The 23,249-nt window shown below is 35.8% G+C and overlaps 1 non-coding gene across 1 annotated transcript; it reads right to left on the reverse strand.

Annotated features, from left to right (window-relative positions):
* Positions 1–21,165: 21,165 nt before the first annotated feature.
* LOC148544699 (small nucleolar RNA R71) lies at positions 21,166–21,273 on the reverse strand. The gene has a single exon (XR_015900630.1). It is a non-coding gene; the product is annotated as a small nucleolar RNA R71 (small nucleolar RNA).
* Positions 21,274–23,249: the final 1,976 nt, after the last annotated feature.

Genomic DNA, 23,249 nt, shown 5'->3' on the forward strand with positions numbered 1-23,249 from the left:
TGGAGTTTGGTGGATATAGTAGGCATCAGCCCTAAGGTTTGTGAGCACAGAATATTCTTAGAAGAGGGAGAAAGGCCTGTCCGTCAACCCCAAAGAAGATTGAATCCTACCATCTTAGAAGTTGTCAATAAAGAAGTGACCAGGCTACTTGAAGCAGATATCATCTACCCCATCTCAGATAGTGAATGGGTCAGTCCAGTGCTAGTGGTGCCCAAGAAGTCTGGAGTCACAACAGTAAAGAATGAGCTTGGAGAGCTCCTGACAACTAAAGTGCAGAATTCATGGAGAGTTTGCATTGATTACAGGCGTCTCAACCAAGCTACTCGCAAGGATCATTACCCCTTGCCATTTATTGATCAGATACTTGATCGCCTATCAGGTAAATTCCATTATTGTTTTTTAGATGGTTATACAGGCTACTTTCAAATTCATATAGCTCCTGAAGATCAGAAGAAGACTACTTTTACATGTCCCTTTGGAACGTATGCATATAAGAGGATGCCTTTTGGCCTATATAATGCACCGGCTACTTTCCAAAGATGCATGATGAGTATCTTTTCAGATCTTATTGAGAACTGTATGGAAGTATTCATGGATGATTTTAGCGTTTATGGTGATTCCTTTAATCTTTTCTTGGATAGTTTAGCTAGAGTATTAGACAGGTGTGTTAGTTCAAACCTTGTATTAAATTTTGAAAAATGTCACTTTATGGTAAAATAAAGTATTGTTCTGGGATATGTTGTGTCCAATACTGGTATTTCTGTAGATCCAGCAAAGGTAGATGTAATTTCTAGTTTACCTTACCTTTTCTCCATGAGGGAAGTCCGTTCGTTCCTTGGCCATGTAGGTTTCTACAAGAGATTCATTAAGGACTTTAGTAAGGTAGCATTGCCTTTATCCAGACTACTGCAGAAAGATGTTGAGTTCGAGTTCAGTGAAGATTGCATGCAAGCATTTGATAAGCTGAAGATCGCCCTGACTCAAGCTCCGATTGTGAGAGAACCAGACTGGAGCTAGCCTTTTGAGATTATGTGTGATGCCTCCAACCATGCAGTAGGAGCGGCGCTGGCTCAGCACGAAGGTAAGGATCCTTTTGTAATTGCTTATGCGTCTAAGACCTTAGATGCTGCTCAGTCTAATTACACTACTACTGAAAAGAGCTTCTGGCTATTGTTTTTGCTCTAGATAAATTCCAAACCTATTTACTTGGTACTAAGGTAGTAGTGTACTCAGACCATGCATCTCTAAAATATTTATTAGCTAAAAAAGAGTCCAAACCAAGGCTAATACGTTGGATACTGCTGCTGCAAGAATTAGATTTAGAAATTAAGGATAGGAGTGGTAACCAGAATTTAGTGACAGACCACTTGAGTCACCTTGAGCACATTAAGGATGACTCCACTCCTATCAATGATACTTTTCCATTTGATAGCTTGCATGCAGTATCTGAAGTAGCTTCTTGGTATGCACCTGTAGCTAACTATCTAGTCAGCTATACTTTCCCTCCTAATTTTACTAAGCATCAAAGGGACAAGCTGAAAAGTGAGTCTAAATATTATATATGGGATGACCCATACTTATGGAGGTGTGGTGCTGACTAGGTAATTAGAAGGTGTGTGCCTCAATCAGAATTCCAGTCCATTTTAGAGGCCTGTCACTCTTCTTAGAGTGGAGGACATTTTGGCCCTCAAAGAATAGCTAGAAAAATCCTAGACTGTGGATTCTGGTGGCCTACTCTTTTTAAAGATGATGCTGCCTTTTGTAAATCTTGTTCCCATACCAAAGGTTTGGTAATATATCCAAGAGGGATGAGATGCCTCAATAGATTATGCTTTTCTTTGAAATTTTTGATCTTTGGGGCATTGACTTCATAGGTCCATTTCCAAACTCTAGTGGTTACCTTTATATACTGTTAGCTGTAGACTATGTTTCTAAATGGGTGGAAGCAATTTCTACCCGTACTGATGATGCTAATACTGTTGTTTCCTTTGTTAGAAACCATATTATATGTTGCTTTGGATCACCACGAGCAATCGTGAGTGATCAAGGCACTCACTTTTATAACAGGAGACTAGCAGGATTCTGAAGAAGCATGGGATTGTTCACAAGGTAGCAACAACATACCATCCCCAGACCAATGGTTAAGCAGAGGTATCTAATAGAGAAATAAAGCGTATTCTGGAGAAGATAGTAAAGCCTCATAGGAAGGACTGGTGTACCAGGCTACAAGATGCGCTCTGGGCATATCGAACAGCATACAAGACACCCATTGGGATGAGTCCCTTCTGCTTAGTGTACGGAAAGGCTTGCCACTTCCCAATAGAGGTGGAACACAAGGCTTTCTGGGCTGTGAGAGAATGCAACATGAATTTTGAACAAGCTGGTGCTGAAAGAAAGCTGCAACTAGCAGAACTGGAGACTCTTCGACTCGAAGCTTATGATAACTCCAGATTATACAAAGAGAAGATGAAGGTTGTGCATGACAAACATATCAAGAGAAGAGAGTTCAGACCAGGAGATTTGGTTCTCTTTTACAACTCCAAGCTGAGACTCATGCTAGGAAAACTGAGATTCAGATTGGAAGGTCCCTACAGAGTGGAGAAAGCAGAGCCATATGGCGTCTTCCACCTACGTCATCCTTCAAGTTCCAATTGCATCAAGGTCAATGGATATCGCCTAAAGCTTTATCATGGTGAGAAGATGAAGGAACACAATGAACTAGAAGTCTTCCTCTTGGAGGACCCACTAACATAAGCAGAATGTGCTTGAAGACCGTCCAACTTAAGGACGTAAAAGCAAAGTGCTAGGTGGGGGACAATCCACCATGGTATGATCGTTCCTTTTTAGTCTTAGTTTTAATTTATTTTATTTTATTCTACTTTATGTTTATTAATGCCATTCATAACATTTGTATCAGCATCTTCATTTTGCATTCTGCATAAAAAAAAGAGGAAAAGCACGCGACGCGCAAGCGTCGCTGACGCGTCCGCGACATATGTGCATTCGGAACAATTAAGAAAAGAAGCAGAGAGTCACGCGGGAGCATGGCTGGAGGTGTGTCTTAGGCACAAGTACGCCCACACGAACGCTTCCCTGACGCGTCCGCGTCACTTGCGAAATCAGCCTTCCACGCGTGCGTGTCACCCACGCGCACGCGTGATCCTGCAAAAACGACGTAAAGAGGTGTATGGCCAGAAAGTTGTGATGGTATGGGGCTGGAATTGTGCTGGAAGCACAAGCCCTATCACGCGTGCACGTCCCTGACGCGAACGCATCATGTCCCCCTCCAGGCCATCCACGCGTGCGCGTCCCTCACGCGCACGCGTCGGTTGAATTTTTGGCAATAGTGCATATGAAACAGAGTAGGGGTGTGAGTGATTCAAAACAACTTTGGAAATTGTCCAAAGACCCACGTCCTTCAATATGTGTACGTATATCCTGGCTAGACAGTTTATGCCAGCTGAAGGATTTATCTTCAGAGTAGGAGATATCTTGGATTTCCACCTCCCCTCTCTGCTGTATACAATTAGTTGATTCTTAAGCTTGTCTCTGACCCGAGTCTTGTTCCTTATTTTGGTAGAAAAACTAGCAAGTTTGGAATAATTTTTGTAGATGTTTCTGGCTTCTTCTAATGTCTTGAAAATCATCCCAACCTTTGGCATAAATTGTTCATCCATAACACACCTGGTCTGCAGAATAAACCGAACATGTTATGGTGAAACAACACTATAAAACTAGATGAATGACACATTATTCATTATATAAATTCAAATTCAAACAGCTTTTTGCATAATGAACCGAAAACATCATTATGGTGAAACAATTCTATAGTACTGAGTGAAAAAAATATAATCCATTATATAAAATCAAATTCAATCAGCTTTCTGCATGATAAACCAAAACATGTACTCACAGTGAAATAATTGTGTAGTACTGAGTGAACGAAACATAATTCATTATACAAAATTAAATTCGAAACACCTCTATCTACAATTTAGATATTATCAATTCAATTCAATTCAATTCAGATTCAGAATACCTTTGTCCATTCAATTTAATCCAAATAAAATTAGCAGTTGCATTCCATTGAATTCCATTCAAAATTGAATAATCTAAACCTCATCAGCTTGATTTGTTTCAGAAGAATAATCCAAATCACTCTCATTCAACTGATTTAAAGTTGATTCATTCATTGTTTCAATTCAGAAGTCCAGATTAAAAAAGAAAACGAAGAAGAAGAAGAACGAAGCTTATTGCGCTGAAGTCAATCCAGATCCATAACGAAGAACGTGAGTAGAGAAGAAAAAGAAGAACAAGAAAGAAAATACAAGTAGAGGAGAATGATGAAGCCTATAACGCGAGCAAAGAAGAAGAAGAAGAAGAAGAAGAAGAAGAAGAAGAAGAAGAAGAAGAAGAAGAAGAAGAAGAAGAAGAAGAAGAAAGAAAGAAAGAAAGAAAGAAAGAAAGAAAGAAAGAAAGAAAGAAAGAAAATGCAAGCAGAGAAGAAGGTTTAGGTTGCAACAGCAGGTTTACGTTGAGGAAAGGTCATAGAAGGTTTACGTTATATGTAGCGCGTGAATCACAAACGATTAGGATATTGGAGGATGCACGTATAGCAAAAAAGACTTGGAAAACATCCATGTATTTTTTACATGGATGTGGAGCATTATTGAAAACAAAATAATGTTCCACGGGAATGTCTAAAATAAACACAATAATTATGTGTTTATTGAATCATTTGAATGTGCTATATTTATATAGACTATTAGATTTTATTAGATAAAGATTAAAGACTAATATAAAAAAAGAGCATTGATGGACTCTAATAAATATAGAATATTCTAATATATAAATAAATACTTGAGTAAAGTATCGTTTTTGTCCCCAACGTTTGGGGTAAGTCCTATTTGTGTCCCTAACGTTTAAATCGTCCTATTTGTATCCTTAACGTTTACAAAAGTGATTCAATGTTATCCTACTATCAATTATACTAACAAATCAGATTATATTTTTCAATTATTCTCACTTGGATGTATTCATTCTCAATTAGGTCTCACTTAGATGTGTTCGATTTTAATATTATACCCATTATTTGTATTTAGATTCAATTATGTCCCTAGAAAAGTGAATTATGTAAATGTTGTAGGAATTAATTTCAACATTTGATGAGCTATTTTTCGGAGTAGATCATCGATTCTATCCCAGACATTTGTATTCTAACTTCAAGAAGAGATTTTTTAAAACTCAAACTAAAGCGCTCATGATGTGTAACTGACGGCAGGATAACATTGAATCACTTTTACAAATGTTAGGGATACAAATAGGATGATTTAAACGTTAGAGACACAAATAGAATTTACTCCAAACGTTGGGGACAAAAACGATACTTTACTCTAAATACTTTAAATGACAATATTTTAATATGCAAAACTTTAAATGACAAAATTTTTTATTCTTAGATAATTAAATATAAAATATATAAATACAAAATATATGAATATTTTTCATTCATTAAGATTAATTATTATGCAAGAAATTTTTATAATATTAAAAAATTATATTAAAATAATATTTTAAACTGTAACATAAAAATATAAAATAATTAAAATTTTATTTTTAATTATTTTAACTAACAACTTTTTTAAAAAATTATACTAAAATTTTATTCCTATCTTTCAATTTTTTTTTAGAAAAACAAAATAAATAATATAATTCTAAATACATGCCTATCACATTATATATTTACTTATATCAGTAAGATCTAAACTAATCAAACTTACACAAATAAAATTATTAAAACTGTATACAAAATCAAGTTATTGCAGAAATATAATCACATAAATACAGTTTTTCTTTTATACCTTTTCCAAAATAATATATATACTATATACTATCTGAATTAAAATACAAATAAGTTATTATATGTAATTATACCTATAAATAAGGATTTATCTAAAAGAATTGAAAAAAATAAATTATATTATTTATTTAATTTTTTCAAAAAAATTTGAAAAAACAAAAAAAAAGTTAATATTTTCATGTATTATATATAATTTTTAAATAAATTTTATTTTTACAAATATTTTGATAAAAAAAATTATATTATATAATAATATATTTAACAAAGTAATTAATTAATAAATTTTAAATATAATAATATAATTATTTGTCAAGTAATATAAAATAAACTTTAATTATTTTATATTTTTACGTTGTAGTTTAAAATATTATTTTAATATAATTTTTTAATATTACAAAATTTTTTTTGCATAATAATTAATCCTAATGAATAAAAAATACTTATATTTTTTGTATTTATCTATTTTATATTTTTTGGAACAAAAAACTTCCACGTTTATATAATAAAATATATGATAATCTTTATATTATTTTAATCTTGAATTTAACAAAATATATTTTTAATAAATTATATATGATGAAAAATATTTTGGAAAAAATATTTGTACACCAATTTCTCATATACATATATATAAAAATCTGATTGAGTTAGAGAATAAAAAATTTAATTAGAAAAATAAAAAAATTTGTAAAAAATAAAAAATGATCTTATTATAAATATATAATTATAAATATTATATATATGAAACTATAAATGATAAATTTAAAAAATAATTTTAAATTATTAAGTACTTAATATTACCACAAAACAAATATGAATAAGAGAGACTAGATCGAAGAGAGCCATGAGGTGGCATATATATTAGAGAGTCTAGAGAATAAAAGAATATATACCAATTCTATATCAGTCACTATATATTACATACACACATATAATACATTACGTAATTGTTACATATTATTTATTTAATTTTTTCAAAAAAATTAAAAAAAATATATTTTTCATGTATTATATATAATATTTTAAATAAACTATATTTTGACAAATATTTGATAAAAAATTATATTATATAATAATATTTTAACAAAAATAGTTGGTTAATAAGTATTAAATATAATAATCTAATTATTTATCAAGTAATATAAAATAAAATTTAATTATTTTATATTTTTATGCTACAGTTTAAAATATGATTTTAATATAATTTTTTAATATTATAGAAAATTTTTTGCATAATAATTAATTTTAATGAATAAAATTTTTTTATATTTATATATTTTATATTTTTAATTATGTAAGTTTGATTAGTTTAGGTCTTATTAATATAAGTAAATATATAATATGATAGTCATGTATTTAGAATTATATTATTTATTCTGTTTTTCTAAAAGAAACTAAAAAAATTAAACAATTAATATTTTTAGGTATTACATATAATATTTTAAATAAATTATATTTTAAAAATATTTTGATGAAGAATTATATGATATAATAATATCTTTAACAAAAGTAGTTAGTTAATAAATTTTGAATATAATAATCTAATTATTTGTCAAGTAATATAAAACAAAATTTTAATTATTTTATGTTTTATGTTACAATTTAAAATATCATTTTAATATAATTTTTTAATATTATAAAAATTTCTTGCATAATAATTAATCTTCATGAATAAAAAAATATTCATATATTTTGTATTTATATATTTTATATTTAATTATTTAAGAATAAAAGATTTTGTTACCATTTAAAGTGTTGTGTAGTAAAGTATTGCCATTTAAAGTATTTTTTTATATACTAGGATATTCTGTATTTATTAGAGTCCATCAATACGCTTCTTTTATATTAGCCTTTGATTTTCATCTAATAAAATCTAATGGTCTCTATAAATGTGGCACATCCAATAAGCACATAATTATTGTGCTCATTTTAGACATACCCATGCTCCACATCCATGTAATTTTCCTAACCAAGTCAACCAAGTTCTTTTTGGATCACGCGCCCTCCCCCATCCTAATAACGTAAAGCTTCTTCCTCAACGTAGAGTTTCTCTTTCTCAACGTAAACCTTCTCTTCGTTCTTCTATCTCAACGTAAAGCTTCTCTTCCTCAACGTAAAGCTCTCGTGTTCTTCGCTGCTCTGATTTCTACAACGTAAAACTTCACATTCTTCTTCCTATTCTTCGTTTTCTTTTTCGATCTGCATTGTATTCATCTTCTTTCTATTCTTCTTCATTTTTTTCTTCATTTTCAGATTTTAGATTTCTTCTTCGTTTTCAGATTTCAATAGTATATCAAAACAATGAATAATTCAACTTCAAATAAGTTGAATGAGAGCGATTTGAATTATTTAATTTTGAATTGAATTGAATGGAATGCAATCACTAAATCCAGTTTTTTATGAACACAATTTTCTCTTCATTTGGAATTGTACATTGGTTTCATTTTGATGGTATTTATTAGTTCATTCTAAACGCAGGTGTTTTGAATTTTAATTTATAAAATGGACAAAGTTTGGTTCATTTAGTATTATACAGTGGTTTCGCTTTGATAATATTTTTGGTTCATTCTAGATGCAAGTGTTTCTAAATTCGAATTTATATAATGGACAAATGGTCGATTCATTTGGTATTATACAATGGTTTCGCTTTAATAATATTTTTGGTTCATTTTACAATCCAGGTGTGTCGTGGATGAACAATTTGTCCCAAATATTGGGATGACTTTCAAAACACTGGAAGAAGCTGGAAAGTTCTACAAAGATTATTCCAAACTTGCCGGTTTTTCTACCAAAATAAGGAACACGACTCGGAAAGGAGATGAGATTAAGAATCAACTAATTACATGTAGTAGAGAGGGGAAATAAAAATTCAAGATATCTCCAACTCTGAAGATAAACCCCTCAGCTCTAATAAACTGTCCAGCCATGATTTATTTACATATATTGAAGGACGTCGGTCTTTGGATAATTTTTAAAGTTGTTCTCAAGCATCCACACTCTTGCTGTCCATATCGAGCAGAGATGCTCAAACAACACAGAGATGCTCAAACAACACAGAGAACTAGGCATGTTTTTGCATCGGACCATTGAAAACAATGAGAAAGCCGGAATCAGACCGAGTAAAACATATTAGTCATTCGTAGCATCAGCAGGCAGTCATCGCGAACTAAGTTTTATCGAAAAAGACGTCAGGAATTGTATTACAAGGGAAGTACGGAATGTTTCTGAACAAGACAATGCGAAAGAATTTGGCAAATACTTATTAAGAATAAAAGAGAAACGTCAAAATTTCTTTGTCGAGCTTAACCTTGAAGGTAATCACTCCATCAAAAATGCATTTTGGGCCAATACAAGAAGCAGGACTGCATATGAGTATTTTGGAGATGTTGTTTCATTTAATACCACTTACAAGACAAATAGGTATTCGATTCACTGCGATATCGTTTTCGGTTCATAGAGCTAACAAATTTCGATTCATAACTATTCTAAGTGTCCATTTTTGTAGGTACAATTTGGTTTTTGGTTCTTTTGTGGGCGTGAATTATCACGATCAGTCGACACTTCTCGGATGCGCTTTGATGAAAAATGAGAACATCCAATCATTCAAATGACTATTTGAATGTTGGCTTTGTTGCATGGGAGGGAAGGCACCAAAAGGGATTCTTACTGATCAATGTGCATCGATGCAAAGGACTATTGAGATGTGTATGCCAACAACAATTCATCGGTAGTGCATTTGGCATATAATGAAGAAGATTCAAAGCAAATTAAATGGGTACAAGCGATACGAAGAAATCGAACAAGAGATGAGGCATGTCGTTTGGAATTCATTTACAAAAGACGCATTTGAAAGAAATTGGAATGATTTTGTTACAAAGTACGGTATTGGATGGAGGCAATAAGTAGCTTTTAGGTAACCAAGATTTTAATTCGAATTATTTGATGCTGTTACTTTTTCAGTGAAAACGAGTATAACGTTCGGTTCATTTTTGCGTCTATTTTCGGTTCATTCTGCAGAGCTATTTGAAGATCGCAATTTATGGATTCCAGTTTATCTGGATCACCACTTTTGGGCCGGGATGAGAAGCACACAAAAGACTAAGAGCATGCATGCATTTTTTAACCACTTTATCACACGCAATAGCTCCTTGCTTCAATTTATAAAGCAATACGATAATTGCCTAGAAAGCAGAGAGCAAAGACAGAGAGAATTTGATGTTACAAATTTTCACACCGTGATATCGTATACAACAAAATCAGTAATAGAGGTTCAATTTTAACATGTGTATACTCACGAGAAGCTCAGGAAAATTCAAGCACAATTCAGAGAAAAGGTGAATTGCATCATAAGATCAATTCATTCCACTCTAGGTTTTACGACATACGAAGTATTAGAGTGGGTTTTTAACTCCACATTTAACAAGTTTTTGTTACTTACGTCGCAGTATCACGAGAAGTAAAGTGCCATTGCTTGTTGTTGAGTCAAGGGGTATACTATGCCATCATTCTCTGAGTATTTTAAGCTTTGAGCGAGTAGATAAAGTGGTACCAAAATATATATTAGAATGATGGAGTAAGAGCATAAAGAGGAGGCACACATATATCAAGAGCAGCCAAGACAAGCCTTTATTGGAGCCGAGAAGCAAGAGATTTGGCGATTTGGTGTTTAGGTTGCACAATATTTATGAATTTGCGTCAGAATCTGAGGAGCTAATTGGAATTCTGCATCAGACTTTTGATAATATCATGGCAAAGATGCAAGAATATTGACGTTAGGATTTTTGCCAGTAAAGAAGTTCATAAAAACAGTCGCGTTGTAGATATAGTCTCTAAACCAACAAAAATTCCTTCGTACAAACGTTTTGGTTGTCACAAGTAACAAACCCCTTAAAAATTGTTAACCGAGTATTCAAACCTCGGGTCGTCTTCTCAAGGAACTGCAGGGAAGTATGTTCTTATTATAGGTTATGGAGGTTGTAAAATCGGGGTTGAGAGTGAAGAGTAGATATGACAAATAATTTAAATGGCAATTAAAATAAATAAATACTGTAAAGCAATCTTTTGGCAAGGTAAGAGAAATTGGAAGTCCAACTTAGTTATCTCTCTCAACAATAATGAAAGTTGAATCTAAATTCCACTTAGTTAACATTTACTAAAGTAAAGGAAAGTCAAGGGACTAATTAGTTTGACCTTCGAATCCTATTTATTTCCTAAGAAAAAGTTGGGATTATTGAAGTTCAGTTCAATTAGCAAGATAACGATTATCAATTACGCTGAGTTTAATAATGTTGAGTTACTGATTTCTTAACCAAGACCAAAAGGGAAAAAGTAAAATTGTTGGAATAAAAATGTCCTTAGATGGAAAGCAATGGTAACACAAATTAAGGAGAAAGCAATCAATAACTGAAATACCTCAAATAATCATTAATTCAAATCATAACATGGAAAGGGTTCATAAGTCAAGTTGGCAATATTTATAGGTACGAATAAAAGCATTAAAGTAAATATTAAACCTGGATCGAGAGTCACTCTTACAAACTAAGAGAAGTCCTAAATCCTAATCCTAATCCTAAGAGAGAGAGAGGAGAGAACCTCTCTCAAACTAAATCTAAATCATGGAAAGTGAAAATTGGCGAGCTCTCTCTGAATGGATGCGTTCCCTCACTTTGTAACCTCTGGTCTATGCCTTCTGGACTTGGATTTGGGCCAAAAAGGGCTTCAGAATTCGCTATGAGCATTTTCTGCAATTTCTGGTGCGTGGCCTCTGTCACGCGTCCGCGTGGGTCACGCGGTCGCGTCATTCGGGGCATTTCTTTGCCACGCGGTCGCGTCAGTCATGCGACCGCGTCATGTGCGTTCTGCTTAAGGTGCGCGGTCGCGTCAGTCATGCGGCCGCGTCGCTGCTGATTCGCGCTTGGCACGCGATCGCTTCGTCCATGCGATCGCGTGGATGCCAGTTTCTTCAGAAGCTCCGTTTTGTGCTTTCCTTCCATTTTTGTATGTTTCCTTTCCATCCTTTAAGTCATTCCTACCTTAGAAGATCTGAAACTACTCAACACACTAATCACGGCATCGAATGGAAATAAAGGTAATTAAGATAATTAATATTAAAGCATAGGAAACATGTTTTTCACATACATCACATAATAAGGAAGGAAAAGTAAAACCATGCAATTAATATGAATAAGTGGGTGAAGGATTGAATAAATCACTCAAATTAAGCACAAAATATATCATAAAATATGGGTTTATCAACCTCCCCACACTTAAACAATAGCATGTCCTCATGCTAAATCCAAAGTAAAAAGTAAGGTTAAAGTGGTGGAATGTTATGCAATGCAACCTATTCTAAATGCATCTACCTAAATGAGTCATGCAATTCCAATTTATGCACTCATATATAAAGCTTACATGTAGTCAAATTAATTCACATTCTCAAGGAGTCATATATATATATATATATATATATATATATATATATATATATATATATATATATATATATATATAGCTAACCCTTAAATAATAAAGCATTTTAGTAAATGAGATGGGAAATAAAAATATTGTACAAACTTGCAAAACAATTAGTAAATTAAGCACAGATATATGTTGATGAGCTATTGAACCCTCACTGGAATTTGTGTTTACCCTCTAGTCACTCAGTGTTTATTGGGTTCATTCACTCTATTTTTCTTTTTATTCTTACTTCCTATAACTTTGTTCTTCATCTAACCAATCAACAATTACAGAGTACAGTCATACCAAAAGTCATGAGGTCTTTAACTAAGGTTGTAATGGGGCCGAGGTAAAGGTAAGGATATATGTATAAGGCTAAGTGAGCTAATAAGTGAATCCTTAATTAGACTAAGATCTCACCTAACATACATATTTAGTAGAACAAAACTTTCTTTACCAATTTTCCCATATTATCCCACTTGTTGTTACATGCTCATGTTTCAATTTTATTTTTATCCCATGTGCATTGCTTTTATTTTGCATTGGGGAATTCTTTTGTATCCCCTTTTATTAAATGCTGAAAAATAACTTTTTTTTAATGCACATGGTAATTGAATCACTTTGATTTCTCATGAGCATGCTTCCCAAATTTTATTTTATTTCTTTTAACTTTTCTACCTTTTATTTCTATCATCCATGTTCCCAATAGGTTTTCCACATTTTAATCTATTCATAATTTTCTATCTTAAGCTAACCAAGGATTCAACTTGGGATTTTATTTTGTTTTTCTGCTTAAGGCTAGTAGTGTGGCTAAAATAGAATAAAAGGGATTTTAAAGGCTCAAGGGGGCTAGCAAGGGTGATGTGAAAGGTAGGTTATTTTGGGGTAAGTGAGCTAAAATCAAATGATGGCCTCAATCATTCTTTTGATATGTATCTATATTCTATATTCTATAATTGGACATATAGATTAAAGCAAAGTAAAGAACATCAGAATAAAAAGAAGCGAAACACACAGGAATAAAATTATGGTTTGAATGCAACCATACAATTAAGCTCAAGACTCACAGGCTGTGTGTTCTCTAACTCAAGCATCATATATCATTCATATATGTTATGCAGGTTTAGTTAAAAATTCCCATTATTATCATAAAAAAATTATTTAGGGTAGCCTTTAAAGTTTTAATGTTCCTCCTTGATGAAATATTGTCAACTTAACTATATGATGTAATGCTATATATACAAGGTTTATGGATTTAAATCTGTTATGTTCAATTTCCTAGCTTACTTCCTTTTTATATTTTTCAATTTAACTATGCTATCTTATGCTAAAAAAAGGGTAAACTATACTAATTAATCCACTAATAAGTCAGAATTACAAACTAAACTAAATAACTAAAAATATGAACTAAAAATGCAAAATGCAAAAATAGAGTAAAAATACATAAAAGCAGCAATGTATAAGTACTCAGAAAAGAAGAAAAATACAGAAAAATATCCAAGATAAAAGAAAAAGAGATGTAGTGGTTCACCAAAATAAAAACGCCAGAGATGGCGACCTCCCCACACGTAAAATGAAGCATCGTCCCTGATGCTCAGTCAAGCCGAGTGTGAAGGGGTGTCATCACTGGTAGGGATGGTAGCTGGAGGCTCTGTGGTGGTGGTGGGCTGAGCGTCTGGCTGCTGTAGAGGCGGTGCTGACTGGATCGGGATCTCCGGATCTGCAGCCTCGATCTGATGTGTAACCTCCTGATGTGGTGCAGCCTGCTCTGTGTCTGCCTGCTGATAGGTCTCCTCCTGAAAATGAGTTTCCTCCTCGGGCTCATCCTCCTCATCCTCGGATGGCTCAGATGGTGTGTCAGGCTCGGAGGGGATGTCACCACCCTGTCGGATCATCAGCTTCAGATGCGAATAGCGTCGCTGGCTGCGACGCTCCAATCTCTCATACCGGCGCCGGTTACGGCGCTCCATCTGATCAAGTTGTCGGAATAGGCGGTGCACGAGGCGGTATACGGGCTCAGAGGCAGGTGGAGGTACAGTGGTGGCAGTAGGGGCAGCAGGGGCAGCCGTGGATGAAGAGGGTCCAGCAGACGGTGGGGCTGTCTCATCAGTAGCAGGGAAGGGTGGTGGTCTGGAGCCCAAAGCTAGGAAGTTCTTGCTGTGAGGAATGATCTTCCTGCAGTCCGCCGCTGGTGGTCTCTCATCGGCATCCTCCCATGGCACATCAGCTCGATGACCTAGCTGTGTAACCAGATACGGGAAAGGGAGGGTGCCTCGGACGTGGACCCTGACCATATAATGCCGGATAAAGCGTGGTAGATAAAGGTCCTTACCCTCCAGCACACACCATAGGAGGGTGATCATAGCAGCTGGGATCTCCGTCTCATGAGTACTCGGCATGACATAATTGCTCAAGATCTGGTGCCATAACCGAGCCTCATCATTTAAGTATGCTCTCTTGATCCCTCTAGGCATGGTGGTGTCCTGACCCATCTCCCAAGGAACAGTCGAGTCGAGAGCTATCCGTGCCTTTACAGCATCCCAATCAAACTGCATTAGGCGCATGTCCTCCTCAGCCTTTGAATAACCATCAGGCTGATCAGACTTGGCGTGGAGCTGGAGAATGTCCTCTATGGCCTCCTCAGTGACCAGAATCTACTTTCCTCTTAGGTTCACTGCATCTAGGGTGGTGATGTAGTAGTTGCAGTAGAATTCCCGGACCCAAGATGCATTGACCTCTGTCAGTGTTCTCTCCAGAAAGAACCAGCCTCTCTGCTTGATTTGCTCAGTGGTGTACTGCTGGAGTGCTTCTGGAATCTTCAGAGTTCTCTCCAGGTATAGATTCCTGGAGTTTGCAAATGCCGGATACTTCAGCTCACAGTACCGGTTTGCAAATTTTATTGAATCATTTGCAGGGAGCAGCTGGTCAGCTTTTTCCTGCTGTGTAAAGTTCTTCTCCCACCATGAGAAATCATGCATGAGGGCAATGATGGACTGGGAGGAATCTTCTCTCTTGCGCTTGCCAGTAGCCTTGCCTTTTCCTTTCCTTTGTGAGGCAGACATCCTGAAAAATGGGAAACCAGGATATGGATAAAAATAGGGAAGCAAATAGGCAATTTAAACAAAGAAAACTCAAAGCGGCAAAGGAGAATTAGAATTAGGTAAATGAGTCAAGTAAATGTGCATGAAGGATTGTTTAGTAGTTTAAAATTTGGAAAGGAAGAATTTACATTCCAAAATGTATCAGAATTCAAGTTAAATAGAAAAATTGTCATTATGCCATGGTTAGAAAGTTAGAGGAAAGTGAAAAAATATCAGAAAAGAGATTTTGAAAAGGTTAGTAATGTTAGAATTTGAAAAAGAAGTTATTAAATTAAAATTAGTGAGTCAGTAAAATGTGGGTTAAGGTAAGTGGCATAAAGAAAATATTCCATATAACAAGGATTCACAATTATGACTAGAATTAACTCACAACCGAACAAGGAAAACAGGGTGATGTTGATTCTAATAGATATAAAGAAAGTAAGAACTGGAATCAGAATATCACAAATACAGTTTATAAACCAGGGAATCAAAGAGGATAAGAAAGTCTGCCATCACATTCATGAAACGGTTTGGTTAAAGCAGAGGACAACAGAGTTCAGATTGTCAAACCAAAACATGAATGAAAATAATTTACAAAAAATTTGGGCAGTATTCCGGCTAAAATTGGATTGTCCCGGAAAATAAACAGCAAACAAGGCAGTTCATATGAATAAAAAAACTTGCTGCAGTTACCTATAATTAATAGAAACATGAAAATTCAGAGTAACAAGCAGCAAATGCAGGAAATCACCGCATATGAACAAGGTCACAGGAACAGCAGAATCGCAGTTTTGATAAAACAGAAACATGAACAGTGCAAGTAAACAGACCTAAATCCACTAACCACAGCCTAATCTACCTAACAACCTAAAATCCACTACAACATACATTTCTAGCTATCCTAAACATGAACATAAACGGGAAAAAGAAGAAAAACTACGAACGGAAAAAAAAGGCTTGCGTGCTGCGGAACCTGGAAAGCGTAAGAAGTATAACAGGGCAGAAAAGCGGTTGGGTGGTGACGGTGGCGGCGTCCGGCGCGGTGGCGGGCACGGCGGCGCGGTGGCTGTAGCGTGGCAGTTCGGTCAAGGGAAAGGGAGGGGTAATGGGTGGAATGGGGGAGGGGGTAGGATAGGGGAGAGGGGGGTGGCGCGGCTGGGATGGCCGGCGGTGGTGGGTGGTGGTCCGCGGAGGGCAGTGGCGAAGAGAGGGAGGAGAGAGGAAGAAAGAAGAAGAAAAAAGGGGAGGGAGGAGGGGGGCAGGTGGCGGCGATGTCTGGACGGCGGCGGCGTTTGGGCGGTGGTCGGGGTGGCGGCAATGGAGGCTGGGTGGTGGTTGAGAGAAGAAGAGGAAGAGAGGGAGAATATGGTTGGGGGGGGGGGGCTGCGCGACTGATAGGGTTCGCGTGGCTGGGGGGGTTATATTTTCAAATCCACGTGATCGCGTGGGGGACGCGGTCGCATGGTGAGGGTGAAAATGGGAGTGACGCGATCGCGTGGGGCACGCGATCGCATGAGAGGGGTGGAAGAAGGGATGACGCGATTGCGTGGGTCGCGCGATCGCGTCGCTAGAAATTGTGCTAAACACACGACTCCAGCACCGTTTCAGTGCAACTCTCTGTCTCCTTCGAGGGTGTTGTGGAATCCGTGCGACGCGATCGCGTCGCTCACTGATGAGCGGATAATTTATACGCTTTTTGGCATTGTTTTTAGTATGTTTTTAGTAGAATCTAGTTACTTTTAGGGATGTTTTTATTAGTTTTTATGTTAAATTCACATTTCTGGACTTTACTATGAGTTTGTGTGTTTTTCTATGATTTCAGGTATTTTCTGGCTGAAATTGAGGGACTTGAGCAAAAATCAGATTCAGAGGTTGAAGAAGGACTGCTGATGCTGTTGGATTCTGACCTCCCTGCACTCAAAGTGGATTTTCTGGAGCTACAGAACTCAAAATGGCGCGCTTCTAATTGCGTTGGAAAGTCGACATCCAGTGCTTTCCAGCAATATATAATAGTCCATACTTTGGCCGAGTTTAGACGACGCAAAAGGGAGTTGAACGCCAGTTCTATGCTGCAGTCTGGAGTTAAATGCCAGAAACACGTCACGAACCAGAGTTGAACGCCGGAAACATGTTACAACCTGGCGTTCAACTCCAGAAAGAGCCTCTGCACGTGTAGCATTCAAGCTCAGCCCAAGCACACACCAAGTGGGCCCCGGAAGTGGATTTATGCATCAATTACTTATCTCAGTAAACCCTAGTAACTAGTTTAGTATAAATAGGACTTTTTACTATTGTATTAGACATCTTATGATTTTTAGTTCATCTTTGGATCATATTGATCACGTTTTGGGGGCTGGCCTCTCGGCCATGCCTGAACCTTTCACTTATGTATTTTCAAACGGTAGAGTTTCTGCACTCCATAGATTAAGGTGTGGAGCTCTGCTGTTCCTCATGAATTAATGCAAAGTACTACTGTTTTTCTATTCAAGTCAACTTATTCCGCTTCTAAGATATTCATTCGCACTTTAACATGAATGTGATGAACGTGACAATCATCATCATTCCCCCACGAACGCGTGCCTGACAACCACTTCCGTTCCACCTTAGATTGGATGATTATCTCTTGGATCTCTTAATCTGAATCTTCGTGGTATAAGCTAGATTGATGGCGGCATTCATGAGAATCCGGAAAGTCTAAACCTTGTCTGTGGTATTCCGAGTAGGATTCTGGGATTGAATGACTGTGACGAACTTCAAACTCGTGAGTGCTGGGCGTAGTGACAGACGCAAAAGGTGGGTGAATCCTATTCCAGTATGATCGAGAACCTCAGATGATTAGCCGTGCTATGACAGAGCATTTGGACCATTTTCACAAGAGGATAGGATGCAGCCATTGACCACGGTGATGCCTCCAGATGATTAGCCATGCAGTGACAGCGCATTGGACTATTTTCACAGAGAGGATGAAAAGTAGCCATTGACAATGGTGATGTCCTTACATAAAGCCAGCCATGGAAAGGAGTAGGATTGATTGGATGAAGACAGCAGGAAAGCAGAGGTTCAGAGGAATGAAAGCATCTCTATATGCTTATCTGAAATTCTCACCAATGAATTACATAAGTATTTCTATCTTTACTTTCTGTTTATTTATTATCATTATTCAAAAACTCCATAACCTTTTGATATCCGCCTGACTGAGATCTACAAGATGACCATAGCTTGCTTCATACCAACAATCTCCGTGGGATCGACCCTTAATCACGTAAGGTTTATTACTTGGACGACCCAGTGCACTTGCTGGTTAGTTGTATCGAAGTTGTGAATGAAAAACGATTTATTAAGACGTGTGTACAGAGTTTTTGGCGCCGTTGCCTGAGATCACAATTTCGTGCACCAAGTTTTTGGCGCCGTTGCCGGGGATTGTTCGAGTTTGGACAACTGACGGTTCATCTTGTTGCTCAGATTAGGTAATTTTCTTTTTGTTTTATTTTCAAAAATTTTTCAAAAAAAAAAATCTTTCAAAAAAATTTCTCATCTGTTTTCGAAAATCATTCTAAAATTTTTTAAGAATGAATTCTAGTGTTTCATGAAGCATGTTGAAGCCTGGCTGGCTGTAAAGCCATGTCTAATTCTTTTGGATAGGGGCTTCCAACCATCAGCATAGAGGCAAGTTAATTTGAATATCAGTTGTTGCATGCCTGATTTGTATCCTAAAGCTTGACTGGCTATTAAGCCATGTCTAACCCTCAGATTGGAGCTTTAGAATAAGAGTGCAAGATTCCTGGAATTCATATTAAAAATTTTAGAATCCTTATTTTTCTTTTTCACACTAATTTTCGAAAAATATAAAATAAAAATACAAAAAAAAATCACAAAATCATAAAAAAATCAAAAATATTTTGTGTTTCTTGTTTGAGTCTTGAGTCAATTTCAAGTTTGGTATCAATTACATTTTTTCTAAAAATTCTCTGCATTTTTCGAAAATTCATGCATTCATAGTGTTCTTCATGATCTTCAAGTTGTTCTTGATAAACCTTCTTGATTGATCTTCATATTATATTGTTTTGTGTTGTATGGTGTTTTTCATATGCATTCTTGAATTCTTAGTGTCTAAGCATTAAAGATTTCTAAGTTTGGTGTCTTGCATGTTTTCTTTGCATAAAAAATTTTTTCAAAAATAAGTTCTTGGTGTTCATCTTGATCTTCAAAGTGTTCTTGGTGTTCATCTTGACATTCATAGCATTCTTGCATGCATTCATTGTTTTGATCCAAAATTTTCATGCATTGAGTCTTTTTCATGTTTTTCTCTCTCATCATTAAAAATTCAAAAATTAAAAAAATATCTTTCCCTTTTTTCACTCATAAATTTCGAAAATTTGAGTTGATTTTTTCAAAACTTTTTAAAACTTAGTTGTTTCTTATGAGTCAAATCAAATTTTCAATTTAAAAAAATCTTATCTTTTTCAAAATCTTTTTCAAAAATCAAATCTTTTTCATTTTTCTTAGTTATTTTCGAAAATTTTAAAAATATTTTTCAAAAATCTTTTTCTTATCTTTATCACATAATTTTCGAAAATAACATCATCAATTAATGTTTTGATTCAAAAATTTCAAGCTTGTTACTTGCTTGTTAAGAAAGATTCAAACTTTAAGTTCTAGAATCATATCTTGTGATTTCTTGTGAATCAAGTCATTAATTGTGATTTTAAAAATCAAATCTTTTTCAAAACTAATTTCAATCATATCTTTTCAAAAATATATTTTTATCTTATCTTTTTCAAAATCATATCTTTTTCAAAAATTTGATTTTAAAATATCTTTTCTAACTTCTTATCTTCTTATCTTTTCAAAATTGATTTTCAAATTTGTTTCAACTAACTAACTAACTTTTTCGAAAATATCTTACCTCTTTTTCAAAAATTATTTTTAATTAACTAATTGTTTCAAATTTTAATTTTAATTTTCGAAAATCACTAACCATTTTTCAAAAATAATTTTCGAAATTCCTCTTTCTCTCTCATCTCCTTCTATTTATTTATTCATCTACTAATACTTCTCTCCCATTCAAAAATTCGAACACTACCTCCCTCTCTGTGTTCGAGTTTTTTTCTTCCCTTCTTTACATTGCATTCTTTTCTTCTTCTACTCACACAGGGGAACCTCTATACCTGGGTAAAAAGGATCCCTATTATTATTATTATTATTATTATTTTTCTGTTCCCTCTTTTTCATATGAGCAGGAGCAAGGACAAGAACATTCTTGTTAAAGCAGATCCAGAACCTGAAAGGACTCTGAAGAGGAAACTAAGAGAAGCTAAATTACAATAATCCAGCAAGCACCTTTCAGAAATTTTCGAACAGGAAGAGGAGATGGCAGCCGAAAATAATAATAATACAAGGAGAATGCTTGGTGACTTTACTACACCTAATTCTAATTTGCATGGAAGAAGCATCTCCATCCCTACCATTGGAGCAAACAACTTTGAGCTGAAACCTCAATTAGTTTCTCTGATACAGCAGAACTGCAAGTTTTATGGACTTCCATCTGAAGATCCTTTTCAGTTCTTAACTGAATTTTTGCAGATCTGTGATACTGTTAAGACTAATGGAGTAGATCCTAAAGTCTACAGGCTCATGCTTTTCCCTTTTGCTGTAAGAGACAGAGCTAGAGTGTGGTTGGACTCTCAACCCAAAGATAGCCTGAACTCTTGGGATAAGCTGGTCACGGCTTTCTTAGCCAAGTTCTTTCCTCCTCAAAAGCTTAGTAAGCTTAGAGTGGATGTTCAAACCTTCAGACAGAAAGAAGGTGAATCCCTCTATGAAGCTTGGGAGAGATACAAGCAACTGACCAAAAAGTGTCCTTCTGACATGCTTTCAGAATGGACCATCCTGGATATATTCTATGATGGTCTGTCTGAATTAGCTAAGATGTCATTGGATACTTCTACAGGTGGATCCATTCACCTAAAGAAAATGCCTACAGAAGCTCAAGAACTCATTGACATGGTTGCTAACAACCAGTTCATGTACACTTCTGAGAGGAATCCTGTGAGTAATGGGACGCCTCAGAAGAAGGGAGTTCTTGAAATTGATACTCTGAATGCCATATTGGCTCAGAATAAAATATTGACTCAGCAAGTCAATATGATTTCTCAGAGTCTGAATGGAATGCAAGCTGCATCCAACAGTACTCAAGAGGCATCTTCTGAAGAAGAAGCTTATGATCCTGAAAACCCTGCAATAGCAGAGGTGAATTATATGGGTGAACTTTATGGAAACACCTATAACCTCTCATGGAGAAATCATCCAAATATCTCATGGAAGGATCAAAAGCCTCAACAAGGCTTTAATAATGGTGGAAGAAATAGGTTTAACAATAGTAAACCTTTTCCATCATTCACTCAGCAACAGACAGAGAACTCTGAACAAAATACCTCTAATTTAGCAAACTTAGTCTCTGATCTATCTAAGGCCACTGTGAGTTTCATAAATGAAACAAGGTCCTCCATTAGAAATTTGGAAGCACAAGTGGGCCAGCTGAGTAAAAAGATCACTGAAATCCCTCCTAGTACTCTCCCAAGTAATACAGAAGAAAATCCAAAAGGAGAGTGCAAGCCATTGATATAAGGAGGAAGACCTCCTGGGACGTCCAGTGATCAATAAGGAGTTTTCCTTTGAGGAACCAAAGGAATCTGAGGCTCAACTAGAGACCATAGAGATTCCATTAAACCTCCTTATGCCATTCATGAGCTCTGATGAGTATTCCTCTTCTGAAGAGAATGAGGATGTTACTAAGGAGCAAGTTACCAAGTACCTTGGTGCAATCATGAAGCTGAATGCCAAATTATTTGGTATTGAGACTTGGGAAGATGAACCTCCCTTGTTCACCAATGAACTAAGTGATCTGGATCAACTGACATTGCCTCAGAAGAAACAAGATCCTGGAAAGTTCCTAATACCTTGTACCATAGGCACCATGATCTTTGAAAAGGCTCTGTGTGACCTTGGTTCAGGGATAAACCTCATGCCCCTCTCTGTAATAGAGAAACTGGGAATCTTTGGGGTGCAAGTTGCTAAAATCTCATTAGAGATGGCAGACAATTCAAGAAAATAGGCTTATGGACAAGTAGAGGACGTGTTAGTAAAGGTTGAATGCCTTTACATCCCTGCTGATTTCATAGTCCTAGATACTGGGAAGGATGAGGATGAATCCATCATCCTTGGAAGACCCTTCCTAGCAACAGCAAGAGCTGTGATTGATGTTGACAGAGGTGAACTAGTCCTTCAATTGAATGAGGACTCCCTTGTGTTTAAAACTCAAGGTCATCCTTCTGTAAACATGGAAAAGAGGCACAGTAAGCTTCTCTCAAAACAGAGTCAACCAGAGCTCCCACAGTCAAACTCTAAGTTTGGTGTTGGGAGGCCACAACCAAACTCTAAGTTTGGTGTTGAACTCCTATATCCAAACTCTAAGTTTGGTGTTGGGGAGCCTCAACAATGCTCTGAACATCTGTGAGGCTCCATGAGAGCCCACTGTCAAGCTATTGACATTAAAGAAGCGCTTGTTGGGAGGCAACCCAATTTTTATTTATCTAATTTTATTTTTATTGTTATTTCATGTTTAATTAGGTTCATGATCAAGTGGAGTCACAAAATAAATATAAAAATTGAAAACGGAATCAAAAACAGCAGAAGAAAAATCACACCCTGGAGGAGGATCTTACTGGCGTTTAAACACCAGTAAGGAGCATCTGACTGGCGTTCAACGCCAGAAATGCGCAGTGAAGAAGAGCTGGCGCTGAACGCCAGAAACAAGCATCTGGCTGGCGTTCAACGCCAGATATATGCTG

Source organism: Arachis ipaensis, chromosome B9 (assembly GCF_059453495.1).
Source record: "Arachis ipaensis isolate K30076 ecotype BB chromosome B9, ASM5945349v1, whole genome shotgun sequence".
In the NCBI taxonomy this organism is placed as follows: Eukaryota; Viridiplantae; Streptophyta; class Magnoliopsida; order Fabales; family Fabaceae; genus Arachis; species Arachis ipaensis.